We start from the raw sequence: 9,491 nt of genomic DNA, 5'->3' as shown, positions 1-9,491 counted from the left end.
GTCGACCATCCCCTTCTCCTGGAAACGTTAACCATCCTTGGCTTCACTGACTTTGTCCTCTCCTGGTTGCCCTCTTATCTCTCTGGCTGTTTATTCTTGGTCTCCTTCGCGGGTTCCTCCTGACTCTCCCATCCCCTAACTGTGGGGGTCCCTCAAGGTTCAGTTCTGGATCCCCTTCTATTCTCCATCTACACTCACTTCCTTGGAGAACTCATTCACTCCCATGACTTCAACTACCATCTCTATGCAGATGATCCCCATATCTGTATCTCCTCCCCTGATCTCTCTCCCTCTCTCCAGGCTCACATCTCTTCCTGCCTTCAAGATGTCTCTACTTGGTTGTCCTCCTGTCGCCTCAAACTTAACATGTCCAAAACCAAGCTCCTTATCTTCCCACCCGAATCCTGTCCTCTTCCTGACTTTCTCATCACTGTAGACGGCACCACCATCCTTCCCGTTTCACAAGCCCTTAACCTTGGTGTTATCCTTGACTCCTCTCTCTCATTCAACTCACATATTCGATCTGTCACCAAGTTCTGTCGTTCCCACCTTCACAACATGGCTAAAATCCACCCTTTCCTCTCCCTCCAAACTGCTACCGTGTTAATACAATCACTTATCCTATCCTGCCTTGATTGCTGCTTCAGCCTCCTTGCTGACCTCCCAACCTCCTGTCCCTCCCCACTCCAGCCCGTACTCCACTCTGCTGCCCAGATCATCTCTCTACAGAAACGTTCAGGACATGTCACCCCTCTCCTCAAAAATCTCCAGTGGTTGCCCATCCATCTCCGTATCAAACAAAAACTCGTCACCATTGCCTTTAAAACACTCCATCACTTTGCCTCCTCCTACCTCACCTCGCTTCTCTCCTACAACCCAGCTCACATTCTCTGCTCCTCAGGTGCTCACCTTCTCACTGTGCCTCCATCTCGCCTGTTTTGCTGCCGACCCCTGGTTCATGTCCTACCTCAGGCCTGGAACACTCTCCCTCAAATCCAACCGACAATTACTCTCACTCCACTCCATAGCCTTACTGAAGGCACATCTTCTTCAGGCGGCCTTCCCAGACTAAACCCCACTTTTCCTCATCTCCCACTCCCTTCTTCATCTCCCTGACTTGCTCCCCTTCCTCGTCCCCCTAGCCCCACAGCACTTATGTATAGACCTGTAATTTTATTTGTATCGACGTCTGTCTCCCCCCTCTCTAGACTGTGAGCTGGTTGTGACCTGGACATTCTCAATCTCATCATCTCCAGTCACTGTATGTTTTTTACCCTCGCCCACTCTGACATCCCTCTAGCTGATCACATTCTCTCCACCTGCCTTTTTCCCACTAACCCATTCCCCACAAATCCATTCTATCCCCCTACAGAGACCTCCAGTCTTGTGATTCCCTCCAATTTTCTAAAGTCACCATGCCGCATCTCCAAACCCAAACTACCTTCTTTTGGTACACAAAGGATGCCGTCAAAACCTCCCTCTCCACTCAACTCCATTCTCTCATTCCCCTGCCCCACTGCCGATCTGGTATCAACAACCCACAGCCCTGGATCATCTCCACAGTCTGCTCTTGTGCTCGATTGTGGAGTGCTGCTAGTGAACATTGAGACACCAGGCTGTCCTCGGCCATCACAGATTCCTTCTCACCTACTTTAACTCTGCCTTCTCCTCAGTCTGGCAACCACATTTCCCCTTCTTTATTGTCTCCCACGCCCATTTCCTGCACTAGCTGTTTCAGATATTTAACCCTCTCCTCAAACTCCCTGTCACCACCCGCCGCCCCATCTCTTGCCCCCGATGACCTGGCCATATACTTCACTGATGAAATTGAAACCATCAGGTGTGATCTCCCTAAAATCTCTCCTGCTCCTCTCCAGTCCCTCCATCCTTCTGCCCCTTCTTTGACTGCCCTCTATTTCTCAGCAGTATTTCAAAAGGAGAGCTACCACATCCTCTCACAATCTACCCCCTCCACCGGTGCCTTGGCCCCAACAGTTTGGACTTTATCAGAATACTTGCCCCTCTCTTCTTACCTCCCTGACCACCAGCTTTAAACCGTTCACTTTCCAGTGGCTTCTTCCCCACTGCTTTCAAACATGCTCATGTCTTCCCTATCCTAAAAAAGCCCTCCCTTGACCGCTCAGCTCCCTCAGGTTATCGCCCATCTCCCTCCTTCTGTTCCTCCCCAAACTCCTCGAATGACTTGTCTACACCTTCTGCCTCCACTTCCTCTACCCCAATTCACTCCTTGACTCCCTCCAATCTGGCTTCTGCCCCCTTCACTGCACAGAAACCACTCTCTGAAAGGTCACCAGAGATCTTCTTCTTGCCAATTCTAATGGCTTCTACTCCATCTTAATCCTCCTCACCCTCCCGGCTGCCTTCGACACTGTCGACCACCCTCTTCTCCTGGAAACATTGATCCAACATTGGCCTCACTTGTCACTGTCCTCTCCTGGTTCTCCTCCCAACTCCCTGGCAGCTTCTGCTCAGTCTTTTTCACAGGCTCCTCCTCTGCCTCCCACCCCTCAGCTGTGGAAGCCCCTTAAGGCCCAGTTCTGGGTCCCCTTCTAGTTTCCATCTCCACTCGTTCCCTCGGAGAACTCTTTCGGTCCCACAGCTTCAACTACAATCTCAATGTGTGTGATCTCTCAATCTCCCTCTCCAGCCCTGACCTCTCTCCTTCTCTGTAGTCTTGCATTTCCTCCTGCCTTCAGAACAGCTTTACTTGGGTGTCTCTCTGACACTTCAAATTTAACATGCCCAAATCAGAAAGTCTCATTTTCCCACTCAAACCCTGTCCTCTCCCGCAATCTCCCAATACTGTAGACAGCACCACCGTCCTCCCATCACACAAGCCCATAATCATGGCCTTATCCTCTACTCATGTCTCTCATTCAACCCACATATTCAATCTGTCACCAAATCCTGACAGTTTGATCTTCACAATTTTGCTAAAACCTGCCCTTTGCTCTTGATCCAAACTGCTACAAGCTGGTCCAATCACTTTCCCTATCCTGCCTTGACTATCGCATCTGCCGCCTCACTGATCCCCCCACCCCGCCTCCTGTTTCTCCCCACTCCGGTCCATATTTCACTCTGCTGCATGGATCATCCTTTTAAAAAATGTTCAGTTCATGCTGCCCTACTCCCCAAGAACCTCCAGTGGTTGCTCATCCACCTCCACATCCAACAGAAACTCCTTACCATCAGCTTCAAATTAGTTCACCCCCTCCTATTTTACCTCACCAATCTCCTACTCCAGCCCTGCTCGCACACTTCGTTCCTCTAGCGCCAGCGTACTCACTGCGCCTCGATCAAACCACCACTCTCCCCACCTTCGAAGCCTAACTTACCTTCTCCAAGAGGCCTTTCCTGATTCAGCCCTCTTTTCCCCAGCTCGCTCTCCATTCCGCATTATCTGTGCACTTGGATCTGTGACCTTTGGGCATTTGATATTTGCCCCACCCTCAACCCCACTCTTATGTCCATATCTTTAAATTATGTATTGTGAATTATTCATTCCTATTAATGGCTGTCTTCCCCTCTAGACGGTAAGCTTGTCATGGGCAAAGACTCTGTCTGCCAATCTGTTGTATTGTATCAATCAATCAATCAATCCTATTTATTGAGCACTTACTGTGTGTAGAGCACTGTACTGAGCGCTTGGGAGAGTACCATATAACAGAGTGGACGTTTCCTGCCCACAGTGTGCTTACAGTCTAGAGGGCTGTATTGTATTCTCCCAAGTGCAGTGACCTGCATAGACGAAGCACTCAATAAATCCTCTTGATGATGATAATGTTGATGATAATCCTTCCTGATTAGAACCCAAGTCCTCTGATTCCCAGGTCCATACCCTATCCAAGGTCCAACGATGACGTGTTTGGCCGAGGACCAATGGGAAGCTTCACACTATCGGGCTTTTGTTGTTGGTGAGTTATTTCTAAAGAGTTCTTGCATTTTGCTTCGAGGATTTGTTATCAGATCTTAATTAAATGACAAATGGACTAAAAGTACTGGGCTCTCCCATGAGGCCATGCTCCTGGTTTTTACATAATAAAACATTCAGAGACTGGGCAGGGAAGTCTGCAGTGCTATGCTAAGACCAAAGATCATTTGCAAGCTAGTTGGGAAGCTTAGCACATCTTCTGCTCCCTGTGAATTTCCTCTTTCCTCGGGATAGCTTTGCTTTATTTTCCGAGGCAGCAATTCATTCAGAACCTTTGGAAAAACCTTTAAAATATGCCCAGGACTTAATCAACTAATAAATCAACGGCAGCTGTCGGGTCTGAGGCATGGCTTCCATTGCATAAATACTGAGATTGAAAAACCCGTTTAAAGGTGGTGATTAAGACGTGCATCGATAGAGGCATAATCTTTTCCTTATTCATTTACTGGAGAGGGTTCTGTCCGCTTCATAGGTTTGGAAGAGATGATTTTAATGTCTAACCTTCTTTTACATGAGTACGAAAGACCAAGAGAGTATTTATGTGGCTAATAACATATCGAGTACAGTTCTTCAGTGTCATATTTTACTTTAACTGTTTCCGGCTTGAGACATCTTGCATTCATTAGGTATCACAGAGTGATTTTTTTTTCCCCACAATAATGCCTGGATCATGCACACCCCAGAGTGGATCAATGCAATAGCTTCCACTCCTGAATCTATTTATAGCCATCCTCAGAACCTGTATATGTACACACATGTACACACACACACTCACACACACAGATTTATACATGCACAGATTTCAACTGAACATTCAATATATTGATTCTGATTTCACTGCTTGTGAATATCTTTCTGTCTAGCTCCCCTGCCAGGGAAGAAGCTCCTGAGGGAAGCAGTGTGGCCTAATGGATAGAGCACGGGCCTGGGAGTCAGAGGACCTGGCTTCTAATCCTGGCTCGGCCACATACCTGCTGTGTGACCTTAGGCAAGTCATTTAACTCCTCTGGGCCTCAGTTTCCTCATTTGTAAAATGGGGATTCCAAACCTGTTCTCCCTCCTACTTAGTCTGTGAACCCCATGTGGGACCTGATTACCTTATATCTACCCCACTGCTTAGTACAGTGCTTGGCACATAAATGAGTGCTTAATAATAATTATGGTATTTATTAAGCTCTTACTATGTGCCGAGCACTGTTCTAAGCACTGAACACTGTTCTAAGCACTTCAAATATCATACTAATTATCAGTATTCTAATTATTAAGAGCAAAGAGCATGCCTTGTGCTTCTGTTGTTCTTCCCAAGCACTCATAAGGTGCTCAGTAAACATTGTGTCCACTACCAAAAGTTGGAACAAAAACGATCTTGGCAGACAGTTAATACCAGAATTCCCTGATGGCACTTTCATAGAAGCAATTCACCTCAAGGTTCACCTGAAGTCAGTTTGAGCCAACCGCAGATAGGTGACCTTTCTGACTTCCGAAATTGACCCCATGTGGGCCCAGCACTCAAGGACTTCAATTGATCTATTAATCGATCAACTGTTTTTTACCGTGTGCAGAGCACTGGACTAAGCATGTGAGAGACTATAATATAACAGAGTTGGTAGGCATGTTCCCTGACCACAAGGAGTTAGGAGGGGAGACAGCCGTTAATAGAAATTGATAAATTCCAGATATGTACATAGGTGCTGTGGGGCTGAGGGCGGGATGCATAAACGGTGCAAGTCCAATTGCAAGGGTGACCCAGAGGGGATTGGGAGAAGAGGAAATGAGGGCCAAATCAGGGAAGGCCTCTTGGAGGAGAGGCTTTGAAAGCGGGGAGGGTAATCGTCTGTCGGATATGAGGAGGGAGGGAGTTCCGGGCCAGAGGAGGGTCGTGGGCAAGAGGTCGGTGACAAGATAGACGAGACTGAGACAAGAGTGAGTAGTTGGTATTAGAAGAGCGAAGTGTGCTGGTTGGGTTGTAGTAGAAAATCAGGAAGTTGAGGTAGGAGGGGGCAAGGTGATTGAGTGCTTTAAAGCCAATGGTGTGGAGTTTCTGTTTGATGCAGAGGTGGATGGGTGACCTCTGGAGGTTCTTTAGGAGGGAGGAAACATGGCTTGAATGTTTTGGGAGAAAAATGATTGGGGCAGCAAAGTGAAGTATGGACTGGAGTGGGGAAAGACAGGAGGCAGGGAAAGCTGATGCAGCAATCAAGGTGGGATACGGTAAATGCTTAGATTAACATGATAGTGGGTTTGGATGGAGGTGAAAGGGCAGACACGATACCTCCTCTCAAGGAGTTTACAATCTCAAGGAGCTGGTGCATCAGGGACAGATTTGGGATCAATCAATTGATCATTGGCATTCATTGAGCACTTACTGTGCAGAGAGCATTGAACTAAGGTCTTGGGAGAATATACTCCAACAGTTAGTTACTCCACCACTTGTCAGCTGCGTGACTTTGGGCAAGTCACTTAACTCTCGGCCCACGTCATCCCCCTAGCCTGGAATGCCATCCCTCCGCACATCCGCCAAGCTAGCGCTCTTCCTCCCTTCAAAGCCCTACTGAGAGCTCACCTCCTCCAGGAGGCCTTCCCAGACTGAGCTCCCTCTTTCCTTTCCCTCTGCTCCCCCTCCCCATCCCCCCGCATTACCTCCTTCCCCTCCCCACAGCACCTGTATATATGTATATATGTTTGTACGCATTTATTACTCTATTCATTTATTTTATTTGTACATATTTATTCTATTTAGTTTATTTTGTTAATATGTTTTGGTTTGTTGTCTGTCTCCCCTTTCTAGACTGTGAGCCCACTGTTGGGTAGGGACTGTCTCTATATGTTGCCAACTTGTACTTCCCAAGTGCTTAGTACAATGCTCTGCACACAGTAAGTGCTCAATAAATACGATTGAATGAATGAATGAACTTCTCTGTGCCTCAGTTACCTCATCTGTAAAATGGGGTTTAAGACTGTAAGCCCCACATGGGACAACCTGATCAACTTGTATCCCCCCCAGCGCTTAGAACAGTGCTTTCCACATAGTAAGCGCTTAACAAATACCATTATTATCATTATTATTATTATTATTATTATTCTTTACCTCTAACAATGAGCTTGCAGACTAGAGGGATTTGAATCCCTGTCTTCAGGCTTCTATCCCAGCGTTCAGTTCTCTTTCCAAAACACTTCATGGATCATGGATGCAACAGGGCAGTAGACAGTGAAGGGGGGTGTTGAGAAGCAGTGTAGCTCAGTGGAAAAGAGCCCGGGCTTTGCAGTCAGAGGTCATGGGTTCAAATCCCAGCTCTGCCAATTGTCATCTGTGTGACTTTGGGCAAGTCACTTCATTTCTCTGGGCCTCAGTTCCCTCATCTGTAAAATGGGGATTAAGACTGTGAGCCCCCCGTGGGACAACCTGATCACCTTGTAACGTCCCCAGTGCTTAGAACAGTGCTTTGCACATAGTAAGCGCTTAATAAATGCCATTATTATTATTATTATCCCCACATAGCACCTGGAAGGGAATGGCAATCATACCTGCATCTGTCAGCGACAGCCACGTGTCCATTTGATGAATGCCTCACTCCGGAGCAACAGTTCAAGAGAAGCTTTAAATATACAAATCCCAATATACAAAACAGGCACCCAACTCTTTCAGGTATCAATTTTAATTATTAACATCCAATATTAATATTAGTCATTCATTACAGCTGCCCGAGTAATTGCCCGAGTAGTTCACACCGACTGAACCATATTGTTAGACTGTCTAGATTTTAACATTGTGGCTTTTTCCATGCAGTTCAGCTGGTTCTCAACATATTCAAGCAAAGCCTCCTATTTTCCCACTCCAGGAAATACAGTTGGGAACTTAAGGAGTGGAAGACCAAAGATTAAGATCAACTCCCCTGGTGAGATTTTTAAAGGTGGACTCTAAGGAGAGTTTAGAAGGAGCAAGGTCAGACTATTTGTAGCAGTCACATTTGAACAGTATTGAAAAGCTTAAATAAGTCAAAGGACTGTGGGGGGAATAATGGGAAAAAAAATTCTGATAAGAAGCACTGTTACAAAAATAGCCACATGGCTAAAAAGAAGTAATCAATCAATTAATAAGTCAATAGTGTTATTAAAATAACTACTGTGTACAGAATCCTGTACTAAGTGCTGGCAATACTTTACAATTATTCATTCAGTCATATTTATTGAGCACTTACTCTAATGGGGGAGATGGATCTACAAAAATATTTATAACTATAGTGGCCAAAATAAATGATTCAGTACACATATATACATGGGTGCTGAGGATGATATAAATGAAGTCATAGGTTCTGGATCTGGCTGAGGGAACTGTATGCTGGGAGATTGATCAGGGAAGGCTTTGTGGGAAAAAGAGGGGTTTTAGGAGGGCTCTGAATGTGGGGAGAGCCGGGGGGCTGTCTGGTGCAGGGAAGGAGGGAGTTCTAAGCTGGGGGAACAGCAGGAACGAGGGGACAAAAGTGAGAGAGTGGAGGAGTGAGGAGAACGAGTTGTGGAAGAGAGGGTGAAGAGAGCAGACAGAGAAGGTCGGACAAGATGGCTGGCAGAGAGCCTCGGACCCAGTGGTGAGGAAACCACTCAGGAAACCAGTGGAAGATTTGGAGGAAAGACGAGATGGGGGCCGAGAGATGCTTCAGGTAGATGATAGCAGCAGCACATGGTAGAAATCGGATGCGGGAGACTCTGGAAGCTGGGAGACAGGTGAGGAGGCTGATGCAATAGCCTAGCTGGGGCTAGACCAGAGCTCATACCAGGGTGGGAGCAGGTGATGTAAATCTTGAATTTATGATTCTTTAAGGCAAATATGGCAGAGCAGAGATTTGGATAAATACACATAAGTGTGTGTGGGCGTGTGGGGTGGGGAAGGTGCAATATAAATTGTCCTCCCTACTAGAGATGCTGCTAATAGTTGTTGTTGTTGTTGTTGTCTTATGCTGTTGAGTCGTGTCCGACCCATAGAGATGCCATGGATGCATCTCTCCCAGAACGCCCCACGTCCATCTGCAATCGTTCTGGTAGTGGAGAGTTTTCTTGGTAAAAATATGGAAGTGGTTTACAGTTGCCTCCTTCCGCTCAGTTAACATGTCTCCACCCTCGACTCTCTTCCATGCTGCTGCTGCCCAGCACAGGGGAGTTTTGACTTGTAGCCAATTGCCTTCCACTCGCTAGCCACTGCCCAAGCTAGGAATGGAATGGATAGGCCTCTGCTTGACTCTCCCTCCCATAGTCGAGACTGGTAGAGTACTTGAAACTCTCCAGGTGCGCCCCCGAGAAGTAGCTAATAGTTGTGGTATTTGTTAAACACTTCCTACGTGCCAGGCACTGGGGTAGATTTCAGAAAATCAGGTCAGATACAGTCCCTGTCCCACATGAGGCTCACAGTCTAAGTAGGAGAGAGAACAGGTATTGAATCCCCATTTTACAGACAAGGAAACTGAGGCCCAGAATAGAAAAAATGCCCAGTCATTCAACAAAATAGTGAAAGTCTTCTTACTTGGAGAAGAATTACCTGTGGTTG

General features: G+C 46.7%; 1 non-coding gene across 1 annotated transcript; it reads right to left on the bottom strand.

The window, feature by feature from the left end:
• Window positions 1-9,112: 9,112 nt before the first annotated feature.
• LOC119920495 lies at window positions 9,113-9,250 on the bottom strand. The gene has a single exon (XR_005448237.1). It is a non-coding gene; the product is annotated as a small nucleolar RNA SNORA7 (small nucleolar RNA).
• Window positions 9,251-9,491: the final 241 nt, after the last annotated feature.

This window comes from Tachyglossus aculeatus, chromosome X1 (assembly GCF_015852505.1).
Source record: "Tachyglossus aculeatus isolate mTacAcu1 chromosome X1, mTacAcu1.pri, whole genome shotgun sequence".
NCBI lineage: Eukaryota > Metazoa > Chordata > Mammalia > Monotremata > Tachyglossidae > Tachyglossus > Tachyglossus aculeatus.
The sequence above is the reverse complement of the archived record's forward strand: the minus strand, read 5'-3'. Positions and strand labels throughout refer to the sequence as shown.